Genomic DNA, 23,683 nt, shown 5'->3' with positions numbered 1-23,683 from the left:
CTTATAAGGAACTTAAAAGTTTCTTCTTAGGTTGTTATATGTTTATTAAAACCATATGACTTAATAATATATTAAAAAGTTGTTGCATGTGTTCTGGTTAAAATTATTAACTGAAGTAGATAATTGACCCTTAAGGGGGTAAATAAACAGAAATTTCTGAACCAATGTACAAATAATGTTAAAATATTTTTTTTTCTTAAAACCTTAAAATATTTTTTCTTAAAACCTTTAAATTCATTTTTCACAGTCATTTTTGACTTTTTAACATATTTTTCAGGAATAAATATTTGGTCAATTAAAATCCTTAAATATACAGATGAACACCCACCACAGATTAACACGTGTTTTTTTTTTTATTGTTTAAATCCTCAATGGTTAAAATATGGTTGTGTGTATCTTCCTCCATGTTACAAATATGATATACTGCTTTTATAATTAGGAAATATCAGAACTATTTTAAAGGGAAAGCATGTTTACTTCCATAAAACAAAGCTGCTGATCCTGACATATTTTCAGAATCTTGGCAAAGATTTATGTAGCACACAAAGGATTCTGGAATTTTTCATATTATTTGTCAGAAAAGTACCTGGGAAGCTAACAGGATTCACTGATATATTAGGTAAAATTTCTACCAATTCATGTTTTTTTGATCTTTTATTCTCTTACTTCCTTTTTTGTTACTAACATTATTCAGTTCTTCCAATGGACAAGTTACATGACTCACATAAACTTCTTAGTGCTCTTCATTCCCTTTCTAGGTCCTGCAGCAGGGATAATTAACATGCATATCACATTTAGTAAAAGTATATCATGTACTCCTGTGATATTATAAATGGATACAGCATTGACTGTGCACATGAATAAATTAGCAGGACCTGACTAAAACTACCTCTTGACTAATATGATATTTAGATGTGGAAAGTAAGACAAAAAGAGACTTGTTATATAACCATTTTATATAACATTTCTAATGGGAATAAATAAACTAAGGGATGTAAATATGGATAGAAATATTAAAAGCAGTAGTATTGTTGTCTTTATGGAGAGACCACACTAGGGTGAATCTATTGGAAGGTCATTGGAAAGACATCAATTTACATGTAAGATAAGTGTAAAATGAAAGGAGTTATGTTCTTCCAAGTAAGATATGTTGAGAGATCAGAAGAAATTATATGATTAAAATGTTATAAAATAGTTCTCCTCAAGGGAATAATTAGGCCTACCTATGTCTTTCCTATTTATGAGGCAAATGCACAGAGGTATGCTTGACTTTTCCATTTTATTAGTTTGCTCTTATAAAAATAAATAAATAAAACCTTCCACCCAAATATCAGTGGATTGACATGACAGAAGTTTACCTCTGGCACTAAGTTAAATTGTGTTGGGGTGGAGCCAAAAGAGTCCATTCAAGGACTCATGTTAATTACAGATCTGTCAGAGTTATATTTGCTAAAATTTTGCAATTCCTTTTCTTGGGCCATATCTAATTAATTCTGAAAGACTTTAAAATGTTAATACATTAATTGATCTATTTTGCATGACAGTAAGTAAATGTTTTTACTCAATAGTAGCTGGCTTAATCATCCAAGAAAAGTAGATCCTTTCCTTTGTGGTTCTTGTCAAATCTGACAAATTGATCTTGGACTGCTTGCTAAAATATTCTCATTTGCCTTTTTAGTCTCATTGATTAAGTAAGTTCTCTGAATTGAAGAAATCTAGCTGTTATAAAGATCTCTAAAAGGAATACTGAAGTCCAGAAAGGGATAAGCCCACAAGATTTATGGGCAACCCCTAGGTTTGAATCCTTACAGGACTTCTTCCTTGTGATTGTAGATTAGCTTCCCTATGCCTCAGTTTCTTCTTCTATTAGTTGAGAAAAGAGAACCACTCTTCACAAGATGTAAAAATTCCTTTCATTCAAATTTCTCAACTTCAAACAATTTTTCATGTAGGCTGAGAGATTTAGAATAGTTTTATCCACAGAGAAAAAGGAACTTTATCTGCTAAAGCCTGATTTTGAATGTTAAGCTGCTTTTGTTCCATGTGAATGACTTGAGGTAAGATGTGATGTAAATCATTGTGTTTTTGTTATTGTTTTTTTTTGTTGTTGTTGTTTGTTTTGTTTTTGTTTTATTTATTTATTAGTACCAAGTATCATGGGTTGAACCCAGATGGACTTTACCACTGTGTGCCACTGAGGCTAGCTAAAGTATTGCATTTTTAATTATAACTGTCAATTCCCTTCATAGTCTAAGCTAGGAGCACATAAGACATTTTCCTGTCCTTCAATACCTTTCCAAGGTGCACACCTATTTTTCCAAGCCCTGTCCATGGTTCATGTTTCCATTAAAGCTGTAACTCACTAAAACTTTCTTTCAGGTAGCAGTTCTCTCAGTTTCCTCTTAGATGCTCTTATTCCAGTTAGATGTCTCCATGTATTTTGCTTGTATAGATCTATTCTCTTTCTCCTAATCATAATTATTAATTGAGATCACTTATTGAAAATTCATCTTCTCTTTCTAGTGTAGTCTACATAAAGAGAGAATCTCCATAAAGCATGCTCATGATTTTCTCTCTAGTTTTTAATGCTGATTTTTTTTTCAGGTAAAAGGCACTCATATATGGCAGAGTAGCAAAAGGAAGAATGATACCTTTAATATTTCCATTGTATATTCTGCTAAATTTTACTGCTATATGAAAGATTGTCATCTACATAGCCTGCTTCATTTGTGATAAGTTATTTTCACCCTTGGTTAAAAAAACAAAACAAAACAAAAAACTGGTCATCATGAACAGATTATTCAGAATCTAATGCGTACCCTTCTTGACAGCACTTTTATCTCCTTATTCTTAAACAAGAATTGAACCCTTTCCTATGCCAGAAACACTGAGTATGCAGTTAACATTTTCTGACAAGCTTGACACTCCTAATATTTTATTTCTTTATTCTTTTATTTTCTATCCTAATGTCATCTGGCAGAAGATCATGTATAATTTGTGGGAAACCTTATGTTATTTACCTTTGGAAAAAAGCTCTGCCTGTTTCATCAATATTATTCATTTATAAATGTTCCTTTTTTACTTATATTTTAATACTCTATTAGTGCTTGTGAGAGGTATGTTTTAAAATTAGAAATATCAAATAAAACACTACATCTCTGTAGTTGCATCAGGTGAAGAAAATCTGAGTATAGTCAATAATTGTGATCTGAAAAAACACAATAATAAATACAATAAATAAAAAAATAGCTGTATGTGATTATGCTTTTCTGTGGATAAAACTACAAATTAACTTCAGGCCTTTTTAACCTTTCCTAGCAGTTGGATTTCCCTTCAGTTATTCTTTATGTCTAGACTAATTTTATATCTATTGAAATTAGAAATTATTTGCTAAATAAAAATCTATTAATTAAGATATGTACATGGTCTTATAATATATCCTATTTATGTCAAAGCAGAGACATTCACAGAAAACAGAAAATTCAACAAGCTAAGAACTCTTAATTATGGCATTTCCAGGTAAATGGATGAAGTTGGAGAATATCATGCTAAGCGAAATAAGCCAATCCCCCCCGCCACACACACAAAAAAAACATACTCCAAATGTTCTCTCTTATAAGTGGATTCTGATCCACAATGGGGTTGGGGAGGGAGCATAAGGAGAATGAAGGAACTTTGGGCAAAGGGTAGAGAGAATCAGGGGAGGGGGCATGGGGGCAGGAAAGATGGTGGAATGAGATGAACATCATCACACTATGTACATCCATGATTGTATATGTATATATGGCACAACTGTAAATCGAATACAACCAGGAAAATGAAAACTTATGCTCCGTTTTTATATGATTAATCAAAATGCATTCTTCTGTCATGTATAACTAACTAGAACAAATAAAAAAAGGAGAACTCTTTATTTAATGTTTTTATTGTTTCTATAAAGATTCAAACTGTAAGTGCTAAATTCTTATTTTTTATTTAATATGTAGTTGTTGAGAGAATTTATGTTAGATTTAAATTTTATTGTTAAGACAGGAAAGACTTTTTAATGTGTGACTAAAACATGATTACTTTTGGCATTCTAAGTTGATTAATGGGGCAATCTTTGGGTAGATACCCATCTGGTGCTCTCTATAGGCCAAGCATTTATAATAGCTAATGTTTAGATTATCTAAATATGAAAAAATAACCTCATTCTTTGACACATTATAATTTAATGGTCAAGTCAATAAATGCCTAAGTGTTCCTTCACATCTCTGGGAAAAGTTTCATCGGCTTTTGTCAAATATATAACTCAGAATCATTGGTTCTGGGACTGTATTTATTTTCTAAAGCTTCTCAGCCTGTTACCACAGACTGAGTAGTTTAAGACCATGCACCCTAACTTTCTCACAGATGCCACGGTCAGGAGTCAGGGCATGGCTTAGCCAGGCTCTCTGTTGCAGGGCCAAACAAAGCTTTAGTGAAGGATCTGGATGGGGGATTAAGCCTCCAATGAACCTCAACTGGGGAAGATCCCAGTTCTAGCTCATATGGTTGTTAGCAGCATTCAGGTCTTTGTGAACTCTTTGTCCTTGGGCCTTAGTTTTTTTGCAGTTGAGCAGCTGGCTAGTGTCAGCTCTCACTTCAATACCATGAGTGCCACCCCAATGTGGCATTTTATTCTTAAAGGCCAACAAGGATGGACCATTATCTTTCATAACATGGATTATAATGTTACATAAATTTATCCTACAAGTGAAATCCCATCACCTTTCCTATATTCTGTTAATTTACATTTGGTCATAGGTCTTTCTCTCACCCAAAGAGAGAGCTCACCAGTAACAAGAAAACCAGGGTTTGGCTGAAAGGGGCCACCCTGTTGTCTCCACCACAGAGAAAAAGAAGTGAGTTTTCATAGTATTAAATACTAGAAGAAAAGGAAGCGTGAATATTCCAGGTTTTAAAAGTTGCAGCATGTTTCCTAGCAGAGCATTTATTATTAACTTCACTAATCTTGCAACTTTTCATTATACTTGCACCTCATTTGCTGGCCAGAGTTAAAGTATGAAGTATACTCATGATGTTGTAACTCTTGCCATTGTTTGTAAGGTAGGTTACCAGTTGATCCATATCATGTAGAAACAAGGGGTCTATTCATATGCTAGCAGTTCCATTTGAGATCATACACACAACTCTTTTTACAGGAGAACATGAACTTTTGGTCCTCAATTTCAGTATTCTGGCTCTTATCCCAGAATTGATAAATAAGTCTGGTTCCTAAATCACTGTCTCCATCACAGAACCTAACCAGTTTCCAAACAGATCAGGTCAACTGTCCTTTTGCACATCTCCTCACTCATAGTAATCATCTCTCCATCTACCCTCAGTCCTTCAAGATCCTCACAGCATATATTCCCTAAACACCAGTTGTCATCTCTGCTCTGTTTCACTTGACTTCCTGAAGTCACAAATCAGCTTGACGGTTTGCCTTCACCTACCTCTCTACTCTTTGAAACAATGCTGTCTATATCCTACTATTCAACTAAAATCTATTATCATTTCAAATATTTTCTCTTCAAATATCTATAAGCCTGTTTCTCATTTTCAGTGAAACCCCCAGTTCTTTGAATCCCCTTACAGCACTTGCCACACGTCCCAAAACAGGAGACTTTCAGGGACTAATTTATTGCTTTTCTTTTCAATTTCAGAAGCTACTCCACATGAAAAGGAACAATTGTTGCACAATCTATGAATCTATGTGGTTACAGAGGCCAGAGTTCACCATCTTCAAAATAAGCCCTGCACTTGGTTTAATTCCCTGCTGTTCTGTCTTGAAATTCTTAATAATCGTTTTTTAACGATTATTAAATAATATCTTGTAAGTGATATCCAATGCAACAATTGTGCATACATCTTTGAAAAGTAGATGGGTGGAGTGGTAGTATACACACATGTGGCCTCAAGCTCAGTGAACAAGTGATCTGCCCTGCCCCCAGATATACTCCTTTCTGCTCCCTATCCTACTTTCTAATAGCTCCTAAACTGTGCTTTTTTAGAGTGGGGGTTGGAGAAATGGTGATCAAGGGGCATTAGTTTTCAGTTAGATAAGAATAAGAAGTTTCAGTGAGCTATTGCAGAATAGAGTGACTATAGATACTGAATGTGTCCTATATTTCTCAAAAATTTAGAAGAAAGAATATTAATAAAAAGTGATAAATTGCTGGGAGCCATCAGCCAAGTAGGTATGACAAATTCCTTGCCAGCTTACTCCCATGCTGTCTAGTGGAAGGACTTCTGAAAGGTGACCTTGCTCAAGGACCAGGGCAGCATCCGTGTTTAGGGTGTTCCCCCTTTAGAATAGGGCGGTTTAGCATAATAGGAGATTAGGGTGTTCCCCCTTTAGAATAGGGCGTATCCTGCTCCTGAGTTCCTCTTGAGTGTTTAGGGTCAGACAGTATATTTTGGGAGACAGAAGCCCATGTGGAGTGGATTTGGGCAGAGAGTGGATTTGGGAGAGAGTGGATTTGGGCAGAGAACGTGGATTCCCCCAGAACGTGTTTGTAGATGGCCGGTATGAGTTCGGGTATAAAGAATTGCTGTTTGAATCTACAAGCTGTGTGGAGACTCGTGATTTGTGCCCAGCCAGAGACTGCGGCATTTGGTGGATCGTACGTGGAACGCCTGAAGCTTGGGGGTAAGTGAAATTGCTTGCCCCTGAGGGAAGGCAAGAGAATGGGTGACCATTTCAAAAAACAATGTGTTCTTCTTTTGATTTATTTTGTTTTTCTTTCAAGCTGCCTATCCCTAGAAATTTCTCAGGCAAACTGGAAAAAATGGTTGACTAAAGGCTTGAAGTTTGTCGGCCCTGAGGAAGAGAAAATTGATACAACGATTTTTTATTCCGTTTTTGTTTCATTCAGTTTTGGTTTCGTTTTGTGTTACCTTATTGGGTTGCGTTATCTTTATAGTAGATTAAAACAAACTGAAAAGATGTTAAGTAAATTGTTAAAGGTTCAGAACATGGAGAAAGACATTTTAGATCAAGCAAAAGAGAAGGTCTCTCAAGCTAGTCAGACAGAGGAAGAAAATTTAAAGGAAAAGGGGTTGTTAAGAAAAAGGCCACAACAGGAGGCTGTTACTAACTCCGTTTTATCACAAGAGGGTTTAATTCAACCAACAGCCCCACCGATAGAGACAGCTGAGTGGCCCTCAAACCCCGTAGTTGATAAATGGAATCCTGAGACAGGACCTCAAAGATTAGCATGCCCTGTACTTGAACAGGTAGGAGGGCAGCGAATTCACCGTGCTTTAGATTTTAAAACAGTGAAGCAGTTAAAGGAGGCTGTAACAACCTATGGTCCCCAAGCTCCCTTCATGGTAAGCATGGTCGAGTCCATTACTAACTTGGACATGACGCCAGCAGATTGGGCTAGCATGTGTAAATCTGTGCTAAATGGAGGACAATATTTGTTATGGAAGGTTGCCAATGAGGAATTTTGCGCAGAGACAGCTAGGCAAAATGCAGCAGCCGGTTACCCTCAAAGAAATCTAGAGATGTTGCTAGGGAAAGGACCTTATGAGGGTCAGCAGCAACAAATTGAATATGATCCTTCTATATATGCACAAATTGCTGCAGACGCAGTTAGGGCATGGAAGACTTTACAAGGACATGGAGATTTACAAGGTCAGCTATCTAAGGTAATACAGAGAGCTAATGAACCTTACGCTGACTTTGTAGATAGGCTAATTCAAACGGCTGCCAAAATATTTGGGGATACGGAACAAGCAATGCCATTGATAAAACAACTGGCTTATGACCAAGCAAATCGTTGCTGCAGAGAGGTTATTAGACCATGGAGACATGAAGATTTAAACACATATATTAAATTATGTAGAGATATTAATGAACAAGGGCAAGTCTTGGCAGCTGCAGTACAACAGGCTTTAGATGCCAGGCCAAAAACATGCTATGATTGTGAACAAACAGGACATTTTAAAAGGAGTTGCCCCATAGGAGGAGGATTTAACAAAACTAGGTATCAAAGAAATAGAATACCGGGTATTTGCCCACGATGCCGTAGAGGGAGACATTGGGCTAATGAATGCCATTCTCAAACCACCATAGAGGGTACTCCCTTATCAAAAAAACGGACAAGGACCAGGTATTTACCCACGTTATCGTGGAGAAAGGCATCAGGCTCCATTGCCAAAAAACGGACAGCCGGGCCCAATGCTCCAGGGCCCACAACCACAAATATACGGGGCAGTGGAGGAACCCAGCAACACCATCAGAGTAGTGCCCAGGACACATTGTCCATCAAATCCCTCATCAGACAAACCCGAGGGAGCACAAGGTTGGACATCTGCGCCTCTGCCAGAGCACTACTAACTCCAGAGATGGAAGTTCAAATCATTCCCACAGGAATAAAAGGACCTCTTCCCCAAGGGACAGTAGGCTTATTATTGGGACGTAGTTCATCTACATTAAAAGGACTTATGATAAGTCCTGGGGTAATTGATCCCGATTATGTAGGTGAAATAAAAATTATAGCTAGTTCTCCAAGAGGTATATCAGTAATTTCACCTGGAGATAGAATAGCACAGTTGTTAATAATACCCAGCCTACATAATAAGTTTCCTAGTCATAGTGTAAAAAGAGGTTCCAGGGGATTAGGCTCCACAGGTGTAGATTGGTCTATGTTGTCTTTAAATTTAGATTCTCGCCCAATGTTAAAACTAAATATTCAAGGACACGACTTTAATGGTCTACTGGACACAGGTGCAGACCTTAGCATCATATCTAGTCAGGAATGGCCAAAACATTGGCCATTACAACAAGCCACTCAAACGCTTCGAGGCCTACGAGTGGCTACTAATCCCCATAGAAGTGCAATGATATTAGATTGGAAGGATCCTGAAGGATGTGAGGGAACTATACAGCCCTATGTATTGGATCATCTTCCTATAAATTTATGGGGACGAGATGTCCTAGATCAATTAGGTTTGACGTTAACAAATAACATCAATCCTAATGTGCCCACTACTAGGGCTAGACAAGGTTTTAGGAAAGAAAAAAGATTAGGAAAACAAGGACAAGGTACAGGAGCACCAATTCAAATAGATCAAGGAACAGACAGACATGGGTTGGATTTTCAGAAAGGGCCACTGAGACAATAAAAATTACTTGGAAATCAGAAAGACCAGTGTGGGTTCCTCAGTGGCCCCTGACTAAAGAAAAGATACAAGTAGCCCATGATCTGGTCAAACAACAATTAGCGGAAGGACATATACAACCTTCCATATCTCCCCATAATACTCCCATTTTTGTCATTAAAAAGAAATCTGGTAAATGGAGATTATTGCAAGATTTAAGAGCCATTAATAATGAGATGGTTATTATCGGACCTGCTCAATCAGGGATTCCTCAATTGTCTGCTTTGCCAAAAACCTGGCATGTTTTAGCCATAGATATTAAAGATTGTTTTTTTTTTCAATTCCAATTCATCCCGAGGATAGTCCATGTTTTGCATTTACTATCCCTGCATTAAATCATGAAGGTCCTGATCAGAGATATGAATGGAAAGTACTCCCTCAAGGGATGGCTAACAGTCCAACTATGTGTCAAATATATGTTAATAAAGCAATCCAGCCACTTAGAAATCAAAATCCTGAACTACAAATATTTCACTATATGGATGATGTATTATTGGCACATAAAGGTAAAAACATATTGCTGGAATGTTATGCCACACTTACAAACTTATTAAAAAATTATAATCTAGAGATAGCAATAGATAAAGTACAATTAAATTTTCCAATTAATTATTTAGGAGTTCTATTATCCTCAACCATGGTCCGTCCACCAAAAATTCAAATACGAGTAGATCAACTCAAGTCACTTAACGACTTTCAAAAGTTATTGGGAGACATAAATTGGATAAGGCCTTATCTAGGCATACCAACAGGAGAGTTGGGACCTTTATTTGATATTCTAAAAGGTCCATCAGATCCAAACTCACCTTGCATGTTAACTCCTAAAGCAAGAAAGGCATTAAAAATTATTGAAACATATATGGAAAATATACATTTGGATAGAATTGATATAAGTTTGCCTTTATTATTTATTGTACTACCAACAAAAAATATTCCTACAGGAGTATTTTGGCAAGAAGGTCCATTATTGTGGATACATTTATCTTATTTTCCTAAAACTATTCTTACTAGGTATCCTGAGGCTGTAGGACAATTAATACTCAAAGGAATAAAAGCAGCGAAGGGAGTGTTTGGAATTTCTCCTAATAAAATTATTACTCCATATACTATGGATCAAATTGATGAGTTAGCTAATGAGTTAAATACTTGGGCAATAATCATGTGTAAATCTAATGTTTCATTTGATAATCACTTACCATCTAATCCTTTGTTGTCTTTTTGGTCTAAGCATCCTGTAGTTTTTCCAAAAATGACAAGAAAAACCCCTATCATGAATGCTCCAAATATATTCACTGATGGGTCAAATAATGGTACAGCAGCAGTAGTTACCCCTGATCAAACTTTTACATTTTTAGTACCCAAACAATCAGCTCAAAAGGTAGAGCTTAATGCAGTATTACAAGCCTTTTTAATGTTTAAAGATTCTGTATTTAATTTATTTTCTGATAGTCAGTATGTAGTTAATGCTATAGTATCTCTTGAAGATGCTGGTAGGATTTCCCCTTCTTCTACTGTTTTCTCTTTGTTTTCCACTATACAAAGTCTAATCTGGGACAGAAAAGATCCATTCTTTATAGGACATATTAGAGCACATACAGGATTGCCTGGAGCCCTTAGTTTGGGCAATGATTTAGCAGATAAAACTACACATGACATACATATTTTCTCTACACTAGAAGAAGCTACGAATTTTCATAAAACATTCCATGTTAATGCTAATACTTTACAAAAGCGTTTTAAAATAACTAAGGAACAAGCCAGACATATAATAAAACAATGTCAAAATTGTGTGACCTTTTTACCACAAGTTAATCTTGGAGTCAATCCTAGAGGACTGATACCTAACCATATTCGGCAGATGGACGTCACACTCTTGCCAGAATTTGGAAAATTAAAATATTTACTTGTTACAGTTGATACTTCTTCCGGATTTTTGATGGGCTCCCTTCATGCCGGAGAATAAACTAAAGATGTTATAGCTCATTGCTTACAAAATTTTGCCACTGTGGGCGTTCCTAAACAGTTAAAAACTGATAACGGTCCTGGCTATACCTCTACCTCTTTTAAACAATTTTGCTCATCATTTGGTATTACTCATATAACAGGAATTCCATACAATCCACAGGGACAAGGCATAGTTGAAAGAGCTCATCAAACTATTAAAACGTACTTATTAAAGCAAAAAGAGGGAATTGGAAAGGGGTATATATCCCCCAAAGATAAACTTAAAATAACGCTTTTTACTCTAAACTTTTTAAATTTGGATTCATCAGGACTTAGTGCTGCAGAAAGGCATATGTATCCAAAAAATGTGCATAAGCCTAAAGTTCTTTGGAAAGATATTCTAACAGGACAATGGAAAGGTCCTGACCCAGTACATGTCTGGAGTCGGAGCTCTGTTTGTGTGTTTCCACAGGGAGAACAGCAGCTGATTTGGATTCCAGAAAGACTAACTAAAACGATTTCTACAGATCGAAAAGAAGATGATTTGACTCAAATCCATAACAGCTGATATCCAGAACTCCAGCTTGGCCATTCTTACATCTGCAACAGTGATTAACCAGGATGCTTTTTTCAACATCTATTTTATTATTGCATTTTTCCACATCATAAGGTTTTATTTTATTTTTGAGCTCATACAAACCTAGGTTAATGTTTCTCTGATCAGTTTTATTTTTTTGACTGTGGAGTTTTTAAACATTGCAATGGAGATTTCACCTAGGTAAAGCTACAAGGCCTTTATTATTATCTTATGTGTTGTACGTTTGTTTGCACATTTGTGTTTTGTGTTGTATGTCTGTGTGTGCGTATTTCATATATGAGGAGCGCTCATGAGAAAATGGATCCGATTTTTTTTTTTATTCACGTGATTTAAATGGCTTAATTTAAATTAGGTAAACGGCTGTTAAGGATTGTTTTTAAAGGTGGTTAACAGATCTGCTTGTTTACTAATTTAAATCAGGTAAACAGCTGTTAAGGATTATTTTTTAAGGAGGTTAACAGATCTGTTTGTTTACTTTCACCTTTCCTTTTCATTATATTTAATAATTCTTTTCAGGATAATGTCTTTTTAACATCATTGCCAGAATTTCTATCTTCATCCCAATGAAAATAACTCAACAAGTATGCTCAATCAAGGAGTCAACTTTCTTTGGGAGGCAACGGACTTTGGGAGGAGACGGACATATTGATAGATTTCTCCACTTTGAACTGCTTACAGAACTTGCCTAGACTATGTAACTACGTTTAGTGCAGCAAATTGTGGTGATGCTGGCATATATTTGCTGATGGTGTCACCAGTGATGCAATTTTTATTTCCTTGCCAGCGCACCACATGTTAATTGTGGTAATACTGGCATATCTTTGCTGAAGGTGTCACCAGTGATGCAATTTTTCCAAAGGAACTGTCAATTGGCTTGGTGTCATGGCATTTCTGTATCCTCCTCCCTTCTGCTAGTGATGGTCTAAAATTTGGGGGCCAATGGCTATATGCTGGACCGGTAGTCAGTGACGGGCATGATCCAATTGCAGTGGTATCAACCTAAGACAGGAGGCTGACGCCTAAAGGTCAGTTGCCTAAAGGTCAGTTTTCCGATGACAGGTAAGAACCATATGTTGAATTGGACAACCTACCAGGCACGGTTCTTAAGCCACATTAACCTCACTCCCCCACTGGCACCAAGGCCAAATTTGGGGGCCAACAGAGGTGAGGCAAAGAATCTCACCCCCCCACTGGTGCATAGACCTATCCACAAGTATGGCTGTATGCTGGACCGGTAGTCAGTGACGGGTATGATCCAGTTGCAGTGGTATCAACCTAAGACAGGAGGCTGACGCCTAAAGGTCAGTTTTCCAATGATGGGTAAGAGCCATATGTTGAACTGGACAACCTACCAGGCACAGTCCTTAAGCCACATTACTTGTTTTTTAATTAATCAGAAGGGGGGAGATGCTGGGAGCCATCAGCTAAGTAGGTATGACAAATTCCTTGCCAGCTTACTCCCATGCTGTCTAGTGGAAGGACTTCTGAAAGGTGACCTTGCTCAAGGACCAGGGCAGGATCCGTGTTTAGGGTGTTCCCCCTTTAGAATAGGGCGGTTTAGCATAATAGGAGATTAGGGTGTTCCCCCTTTAGAATAGGGCATATCCTGATGCTGAGTTCCTCTTGAGTGCTTAGGGTTAGACAGTATATTTTGGGAGACAGAAGCCCATGTGGAGTGGATTTGGGCAGAGAGTGGATTTGGGAGAGAGTGGATTTGGGCAGAGAACGTGGATTCCCCCAGAACGTGTTTGTAGATGGCCGGTATGAGTTCGGGAATAAAGAATTGCTGTTTGAATCTACAAGCTGTGTGGAGACTTGTGATTTGTGCCCAGCCAGAGACTGCGGCAATAAATATTTGAGGAGATACATATGTTTGATCTGATTACACAATAAATATACGTATTGAAGCATGACCTGGAACTGCATTAATATGTACAATTTCTGTGTTTTTAAGTCTCAGTTAAATCTAATTTTAAAAGAAGAGAATAGCATATATTGCCATGCTTTCATAGCTTTTTATACCCTATTCCACAATGTTAAGTCTTTCCTTACCTTGACAGATTCTGAATCCAGCTGAGAAAGCATTCCTTTGAAAACCTTGCCCAACAAAAGCAATGAGTTGGCTTGGATATTTTCCATTGGTCCCAAGTGCCACTCTTCCCTTTTCTATCATAATATTCCAGATGGCTGACTTCTGTAGATGCTCCAGTTGTCTTCTCTGGCTCTGTTTTCTCATCAAATATGGTCATGAATGTTTTAACAATAGAGAGGGATTTTTCTTTCTGTGAAATTTTCATAGAAGTCATTGGACTATGCAAACTCTGCTACCTGATTTCCTCCTTTGGGCTTTATTAATATCTCTCTTCTTCTAATATTATCAGTCTTTAGTATTCATGCTTCTATTACACCATCTGATGGGCTTAACCAATACCCACACCTTGGTGAAATTGTTCCTTCCTTCCTTCCTCTCTCCTTCCCTTCCTCCCTTCCTCCCTCTCTCCCTCTCTTTCTTTCTTTCTTTCTTTCTTTCTTTCTTTCTTTCTTCCTTTCTTCTTTCTTCTTTTTAAATGATTTTCCATTCTTTTATTGGTGTATTATAATTATACATAATGTTGGGATTTTGTTACATATTTATTCATGCATGTGATATGAATATATAATTGGGCTGATTTTGTTCCCCAGTATTTTCCATGTAATTGTTCCTTTTAAAATAAACATTCCTCAAAATATTCAAAAAACCATGGAAATTTTTTGTTTTAAAAGTCATCCCTAATATTCTTTATTACAGAGGCAATAGCTCCTATCTTTGTTTCAATATAAACAAATATCATATTTTTAACAGTATTCAAATTAAGGGCTCACACCATAGTAACAACAGTAGTATATCTATCAGTCCCCCAGATCAAATAGAGACTCCTTTAGAGGTCTGGATCTAATTTGGTCAGGAACCTATGTTCTCTCTTCCTGCTCCCAATATCCATGTATGTGCCTATGGTTGGTGACATCTGCCTACGAAAATATTTATAGATGAACAAGAACAATAACTTTCAAATTAAACTCTCTGAAATTGCATGACCATCACCCTGTTCTATATCCAAATGAGCCTCTAGGTCCAAATGATCCCTTCTTCTTTTTAAATTTTACTACTTCACAGCCCTACAAATAAACTTGCCATTTTTGGATCTAATTGCAATAATCTTCTGTCTCTCTTTCTGAAAATGTTTAGATGGTAAAACACTGCTGAATAAGAATGCTTCCATCTCTAAACTAGGTTGAATTATTTTTAATTCTTTATTTCTGCTTTAGTATTCAGTGGGAAAACTAAATGGCTCTTTGGAAATAGTAAAAAAGGAGATGGGAGTAAAATATGCATTGAACAAGCATTAGTATTGGCACCACAATCCTGACAAAGTTTTACATGTCATCTTTTCCATTGGCCCTTCTACTGTGTGAAGTTTAGAACTGTGTCTTACTCACTTATGGATACTTAGGAACTAGTACAGAGTGCACACATTTAGTTTTATTCTATGAATCTCTTTTAACTAAAAGATACTAAAAAGATTTTCAGAGATTTATCATCACAAGCACCTAAAGCTTCTCACCAGGCAACTATTTCACTTCTTTACTTCAAGCCTCAACAGTTTTCTTGTCTACTGTGTCCTTGAACAAATATAAGCCAATGAATTAGAAATGTCAAACTTCATTTGGTTCTTCCCTGGTATGCTAACGGTAGCATAACATATAGAGTTTAAAATAGACAAGATGAACACTATTAGTGTTAAGAATTTTATAAAAATAAGTTAGCTATAAAGGTATTGAAATTAAGAGGAGGATATATCTATTTTCTATGGAGTGCATATCAAGGAAATCTGTTAAGTCAAGAGCATCCAGGCTATATCCTTGAATTATTATATTTACCTATTAAACTTTTCATTGAATATACATATACCATTAAACTAGTCACTGTTATTTTGACAATTTTATGGAAATTTTAATTCTCATTACTCTATTGTACAACACCAATTAATTTGAGGTTTTGGAAGTGATTATTTTTTTTGGTTGGTTTCTTTATAAGGACCAAGGTTTTATTTTCTTAAATATCATAATCAGTCTTCCTCAGAAAATAAGATCCACTTTCTACATAGCTAAAGCAAGTGCAACTCACTAACTTTTCTTTTTGAACTAATTATAATTGTAAATTCAACATTTTCATCTTTGATGGATCAACTTCTTTAGTTTCTTTTACTTTTCTAATGTCAGCTGTTCTTTTCTAGATAACTCTGCTTATCTACTTTGTTTAATATTTAAGATTGGATCTGGGTCTAGGCATGATGGTATACTCCTCTAATCTTAGCTCCTTGGAAGGCTGAGACAGGAGGACTGCAAGTTCAAAACAAGCCTCAGCATATGTAGAGAGGTCCCAAACAACTCAACAAGAAAGACCTTGTCTCAAAATAAAACAAAAAGGATTGTGAATTTAGCTCTGTGGGACTGCGCCCCTAGGTTTAACCTCCAGTACCAAAAAAAAAAAAAAAAAAAAAAAGATTAATTTAGTTTGGGAAAGTTGAATGCATGTAATTCTTAAGTAATATACACATATATTTAAAAGTAGTTTATTCAAAAAATATGATATATATCTATATCTATATCTATATCTATATATCTATATCTATATCTATATCTATATCTATATCTATATCTATATCTATCTATCTATATATATATATATATATATATATATATATATAATACATATAGTTCTAGAATAGAATAAGTCATTTACAAGATCTGCTTATTTTACATTCATTATTTGATTACATTGCTAAACTATCAAAAAATAAGCATAAAATTATTCTCTCTATTGATGTCAGGGTTTCAGTGATAGAATGCTTGCCTAGCATAGATGATATTCAGGGTTCAATCTATAATATCACAAAAATAAATATTTAGAAGTCAAACATATCTTTTCCTGGTATCACATAACTGACTATTGTAGTAGAGAAAGAGTAAGTTTTTCAATTTTTCTCAAAATTATAACTGACACCTTATATGCCTTAATGAATAAAATACAATGAAAATGTACTAAATATACAAAAAAGGTTTGACTTCCAAGTAAAGTTACTCCAATGTCAACAATCAAATAATGGAGCTGAAGAGTCTCAAAATGACTGTTGCATAGTTCTTTGCCTTCAGATGACTTTGAACAATTCATCTTACATCATGTTTTAGACATTTCTGTTATTTTATGACAGATTTCTCAGCAGGTAGCTATACTTGTTTGCAAAGAATCAGAAAAATTTAATATAATACATATTTTCCTCAACCTGGATTTGTATATTTTGTGAAGATTTGTCTTTTGGTATATATAGATGAGTTTATAACAAAATAGTTGACATGCTGGCTGTTCTCTTTATTGTGATTTCCATAAAATGTAGTAATAAAATATACTAAAAAAAGCCACTTGCTTTTACAATAAATCCATTAAAATCCAATTAAACTCTTTTAGTGTTCAACAAAGTTAGTATTTTTAAAACCTCTGAAAAATGACTGTTAAGATACCTTTCACCTTTCTTATTCATAAAGCATGATTTAAATCTATTAGACATAGTGTACAATAAGGCAGTTTGAAAGGAGTCAATTGGGTCTCTCAAGTATCATTTACTCCTGTTTTAATGACCTCATTGTGCTCACCCGACTGTTCAGTTTTGAGGAAGGAACAGGTGTTGTAGATACCATGCATGTGATCAGCTCTGACAACATTCAAAATAATATTCATGTGGATACTGTGGCTAGCTCTAAGCAATTGTTTCTAGTCTTTATCTAATTCAGTTCTTTTGAAATCATTCTAAGTATACTTCAGCATATATTTTACTTTATTTATGGCTTAAATATTTACTTTAAAACAACCTCAAAAAAGAAAACCAACCTACCTTCATTATTCTTATATTTGATATTGACTAAGTTGTACATAAGATATGGATCAGTAGTATAAAATATATAAATTTTCGGGGATACGAGTACTGGGAATGGAACTCAGGGGCACATGACCATGGAGCCACATCCCCAGCCCTATTTTGTATTTTATCTACAGACAGGGTCTCACTGAGTTGCTTAGGAACTTAGTGTTGCTGAAGCTGGCTTTTAACTTACAATCCTCCTGTCTCAGCCTCCAGAGCTCCTGGGATTTCGGGCATATGTCACTATGACCAGATAAAATACCTAAATATTGATATGTACAAGAACACACTTAGAAGAATGTCTGAAACTTAAGAAAATATAAATTCCACCTATAATCACATTACACAAGGATAATCACTCAAAATTTTGACATGACTCTCTGATACTTCCATAGGTATATCATAATTAGTATAATACATGAGAATTAAAATTATGCTTTTATATAATATTATGTTCAGCATTTATTTTTATTTTTTGATTTACACTTTCTTTATGTGCCTTGATAAGCATTTTCATAAATATAGATAACTGTGATTTTTATATTCTTAGTTGTAGATGGACACAATACCTTTATTTTATTTATTTGTTTTTATGTTGTTCTAAGGATCAAACCCAGGGCCTAATACATTCTAGGGAATCTTTCTACCACTGAGCCACCATTCTTTGTGCTTCATATTCTTGCCCATAAATAATCCATTTAACTGCTTTTAACTGACCATTTGATGTTCAGTATTACAAACAAGAAAAAAGAAAGAAATCACTTTTACTTTGTCTTACTTTATTGAAGAAATTTAATCCCAATGGCTGATACAATAGTGTGTGTGAAGCATAACAATTACATAGTAATTTTTCCACTGTAATAGTTTATGTATCAACTTGGCTACATCGTGGTACTTATTTAATCATTCATTAACATAGGCATTGCCTTAAATGTATTTTGAAGATGTGCTTCACATCTACAACTAGATACCTTAAAGAAAATTGCTTTTGATAATGCATGTGCCCCTCTTCTAGTCAAAGAACTTAAGGACAAAAAGTGTTTCCCCAGAAAAGTAATTTTATTTAAAGTCTGCAGCATTAAAAACTGCCTGAGGTTACAACCTGTCCTGCAAACTGACAAATATAAATCAAACTTCAGATGACAACATGCTCTTCTTCTTTTTGTTTTTGCCTACTTGCCTGCTCTTCTTATTTTGAATTTGCCAGCCAACAAATTTAGTAATAATCTTCTTTAAACCCCTTTTTCTCCCTCTCCCTGTCTCACATGCCCACACACACACACACACACACATACACACACAGTTCACAGTTTAATTTGTCTTATCAAAAAAGAGAAATAACTGAAAGATATAACTTAGGTATAGTATCAATATTTGAAAAGAGAAATAATATTGAACAAAGAAAACCTCATTTGTTCAAATAAAAATGTACAAAAATCGTATCATGGGCTGGGGTTGTGGCTCAGTGGTAGAACTCTCGACTAGCATGCATAAAGCTCTGGATTTAATACCCAGCACCACACAAAAGAACTAAATAAGCAAAATAATGGTACTGTTTCCATCTACAACTAAAAATATATTTTTTAAATCTTATCATATTTTTTCACTGTAGTCATTCTGATTTCCATTTAGTGCCATTTGAAAATTAGGAATAAAACATATCTCTGAAGTAGAAGGGATTTAAATCAATTAATATAAATTCCAAACCATACTGATATACCTTTTAACTTCCCTATTCTTGAATAAACATCATTATTAAACATGTACACATTTTTTCATTTAAATTTATTCTTAAGCAATATTTTTTTTATTTTTTCATAAAAAAACATGTTGGCTGATGATAATTTGAATATTATCAATAAATCATGGCATGATTTACATTTTATAAAGAGTGTTTGCCAAATATTCTGCTGTTGTTTAATTACTGCACCAAAACTGTGTGAACTTCCACCTCAATTTTGATTTCAACATCAAAAATGATCAGAAAACACATTAACAAGGCAAAGGGGTGAAAGGTCTGTCCCTCATGTAACAAGGCTTTGTTGGGACAGTAAGGAGGCTTCCAAATACATCCAAAGTAGTTGAAAAGGCAGGAAGGAGACAGGCTTGAATGATTTTATGGTGGTCAAGGGGTGTCACCAGGGTGTAAGCCATCTTGTGTGGTTTGAATTCCTAGCTGATGGTATAAAGGGAGTAGCAGAGCTTTGATGTTAGCTTGACCAGATAAGGAGCAGAAGAAAAAATGGGAGAAATCAGTCTTGAAAGTTTTCAATAGTTAAACTTCACAGACATGGAGTCACATGCTTCATGTCACATGTATGGTAGGAATTGAGAGTTGGGTAATAGTGTTGTGATTTCCTTTATTTGCATTTCTATCAAGAATCCCTGTAGTTTAGACTACTTGGGGAAAGAGTAATTACAGTGGTAAAAAGAAAAGAAATTCCTTGCTATTCAAATTTTAGAAAATTTTACTAAGATCATGATGCATTTTTTCATCATGAGCATAGTCCCTTCGTATGTTTAAGTAGTTACAAGAATAATTAAAATAATAATAATTATTTGGATTAAACTCTGACTTCTGATTTTGGAATTGTGGAAAACTAAATGACATGTTAAAAAAAGGTGTTTGAAACTTGTATGAATGCAGTCATTAAACACAAAATAATATTATGTACTCAGAGAACAACTAGAAAGAATGAAATCATTTGATAAAAGCCAAGCAGGATGGTAAACTGGAAATTTGATAGTGAGATTTTCTTTAGTGTGGGACTGGCAGGAAATGCTGATCTTCCAACTTAGAAGTTATGGATTAAATGTCCATTTCAGGCCAAGTCTCTGGATCTCTGTGATATATTTTCATTTCCTGTTGTACATAAATTTGTACCCCTGGAACATACACCAAAGTTAATAAAACCAAAGACTATAAATTTTATATATATATATATATTTTCCTTCATATTCTGCCAAATAGTTCTAAATACTTCACTTTCCATATATTCTGCTTGAAACAGAATTAAAAAGACAACATTTAAGAATTTAATCCACCGATTTGTGCCTCGTGTGGTTTGGAGATCTTATTTACACAGTTAATATCATCTGGTAGCCACTAGGATAAGAAATTAACTTCAAAATGATGCTATTTATGAGATGCATAATATAAACAAATGAAAAGTTATGCTGAAAACACAATTTTTCATTTGGTATCCTTGATGCTTCCAAAATAAATCTGTCCAATAGTTGTTTTACAATCCAAAAATGACAAACATATAAGGATGTAAAAAAATATTCTGTGTTGACTGAGGATCTAGTGTGTTTTAAAAGATTACCTGGACTAGATAATTTATAAAGACTAGGGATCTATTTTGGCTCATAGTTCTGGAGGCTGGGAAGTCCAATAGCATGACATTGGCCTCCATTCAAACATAGTGTAAAGAGGAAGGGAAGTGGACACATGCCAAAGACACAATATACAAAGAGAAACCTGAATTTATAATAACAGAAAGCTCATGGTGACCAGTCTAATCCATGAGAATCATTTCAGTTCTGCATGAAACCCTCTTAAAGTCCATAACTCCCAACCCCATTGAAATGACAATGCAATTCTAACATGAGTTTCAGAGGTGACAAACCAAATTCAAACCATAGCAATTAATAACCCAATAGAAATAATCTCATAACCTGTGGCAATAAAACAAAATCATGATTTTTGGAACTTGAACTAAATGTTCATTTTGGCAAGAAAAATTACACATTGATGAAGAAAGCATCAATTAATTAGAAGAAGTAATTGTAGGAAATCATATGATGGTTCCATCTAGCAAAACTAACATGTTGAAAAATAAGTCATATTAAGAATGGAATTACATAATTCACACTTACTTAAAAGAAATTTTGAAATGAAAATTTCAAGAAAATGAAGAGATAGTATTGACAGAATAATTAATAAGAACTTAGAAACTGATTCTAAAATGATATATTCAGGAAGAATTAAAGTAAATCTACATCTAAACATCACAGTGAGAATACAGAACAAAAACAGATGACATCAACAGAGTAATTATTAAGTGATAATAATGCATATGCAAAAAGTAACAATAAGAGGAGAAGCAGTCTTGTCAACTGTTGTGATGGAGGTCATAAAAAGTTATCTTCAGAATCACAACATTATTAAAGGCTATCATGCCCAGCCGAATAACTATTAAAAATAGAAGTTGCAGCTGGGCATTGTGGGGCATGCTTGTAATTCCAGCCACAGGAGAGGATGAAGAAGCGGCCAACCTCTGCAATTTAACAGCCTTGTCTCAAAATAAAATAATACAAAAGTAAAATAAAAAGTTCTGGAGATGTAGTTCAGTAGCAGAGCACCCCTGGGTTCAATCCTCAGTACCATGCACAATAAAAGAGATTAGTATACAGGGCTTGCTTGGGTGGACATATCACAATTAACACTATTAATATGTAGAATTAATACATGTCAAACAAAACTAAAATAAAAAATAGAATGATATAAAAATTTTAAAATTGGATTATAAGAGAAGTTACTATTCACTATCAGTAAAACTGAAAAAGAATGTTAAAGAAAATATTTAAAAATCATCACAAATGGAATACCAAGGACAGAAGTTATTTAAAATGTTTTGATAAAGTCAATAAAGTTAAATCTTTAGAATTTAAGAATATTTAAACAACAATAAAATTAGCAATCAATGTAAGGTGTGTCTCACATTACTGTGTCTTTCACAACTGTTCAGACAAGGGTTCAACTTCTCTTCAAAATATATTCACATAAAATATATATTTGCAATCATAGATAGTTTCCTTTTTAAAAGTGTCAACAGACAAAATAGTTATAGTAAACATAAGGAAAGTGATCCTAAATATAAACTGTAGTTAGAAAGTAAAATACAGTTTTCTAATTTTGAAAGTAGAAGCATAACATTGACAGTACTTCAGAATGTTAAAATATTGTAAACTCTCTACCCAGAGGAAATCAAAGAGAGTGGGAGATCAGTCTAAGATGGGGATAAAACATTCACTGAATTTTGAAAATATCTTCTAAAAACTTAAACTTTGAATAGCTCATACAAAAATATATTTGAATTTTTTTCAAACCCCATATATTGTTCAGGTGAGGAAGGCCACATTTGAGCACAGTCTACCCCTGGATCACTGTCCTTTGATATAATTAAGTATTTGCATCTGAAAGCCCATGGAATTTCTGAACACCTGTTAGAATAACCAAAATCCATCACTATATGCCTGGTTGTAAGGCAACAGGAACTCTTACCTATTACTGATGGAAGCGTAAAGTGTAAAGTGGAATAGTAAATATTGAACATACTGAACATACTATTATCATATGTATTTCTGAACATTTACAAAAATGTGGGAAAGATATATCTATATGAAAAACTGTACCTGGATGTTGACAGCAACATTATTTATAATTGCCAAAACTTGTAAGCATCCAGGATGCTCTGTAATAGATGAATCGATAAATAACTATATGGTACATTCAGACAATTAAATATTATTGATTGCTAAATATAAATTAGCTATCAGACTGTGAAACAAGAAAGAATTTCAGATGTACATTACTAAGTGAAAGAAGCCAATATGGAAATATTATGTACTTTATTGCTTCAACAATGTGATATTCTGGAAAAGGAAATCTATGGAGACTATAAAATGTTTAGTAGTTGGCATGAATTAAGCAGGGAAAACTATGAAAAGGAAGAGTACAGGAATTTTTTGGTGGGGGATGAGATATTTGGTATAATAATACCAAATACACATTCACAAGCATCTATCAACCCATAGTATGCAAAATACCAAGTGAGAACCCTTGTGTAAACTACAAGAATTTGGTGATAGTGATGTGTCAAAATAGGTCTATCAATTGTAATAAATGTGCTAACCTTTTAGGTTATGTTAATAATGAGAAAGACTATGCATGTGTGAGATAGTGAATATATGAAAACTCAATGCATTT

Source organism: Callospermophilus lateralis, unplaced genomic scaffold, assembly GCF_048772815.1.
Source record: "Callospermophilus lateralis isolate mCalLat2 unplaced genomic scaffold, mCalLat2.hap1 Scaffold_177, whole genome shotgun sequence".
NCBI lineage: Eukaryota > Metazoa > Chordata > Mammalia > Rodentia > Sciuridae > Callospermophilus > Callospermophilus lateralis.
The sequence above is the reverse complement of the archived record's forward strand: the minus strand, read 5'-3'. Positions refer to the sequence as shown.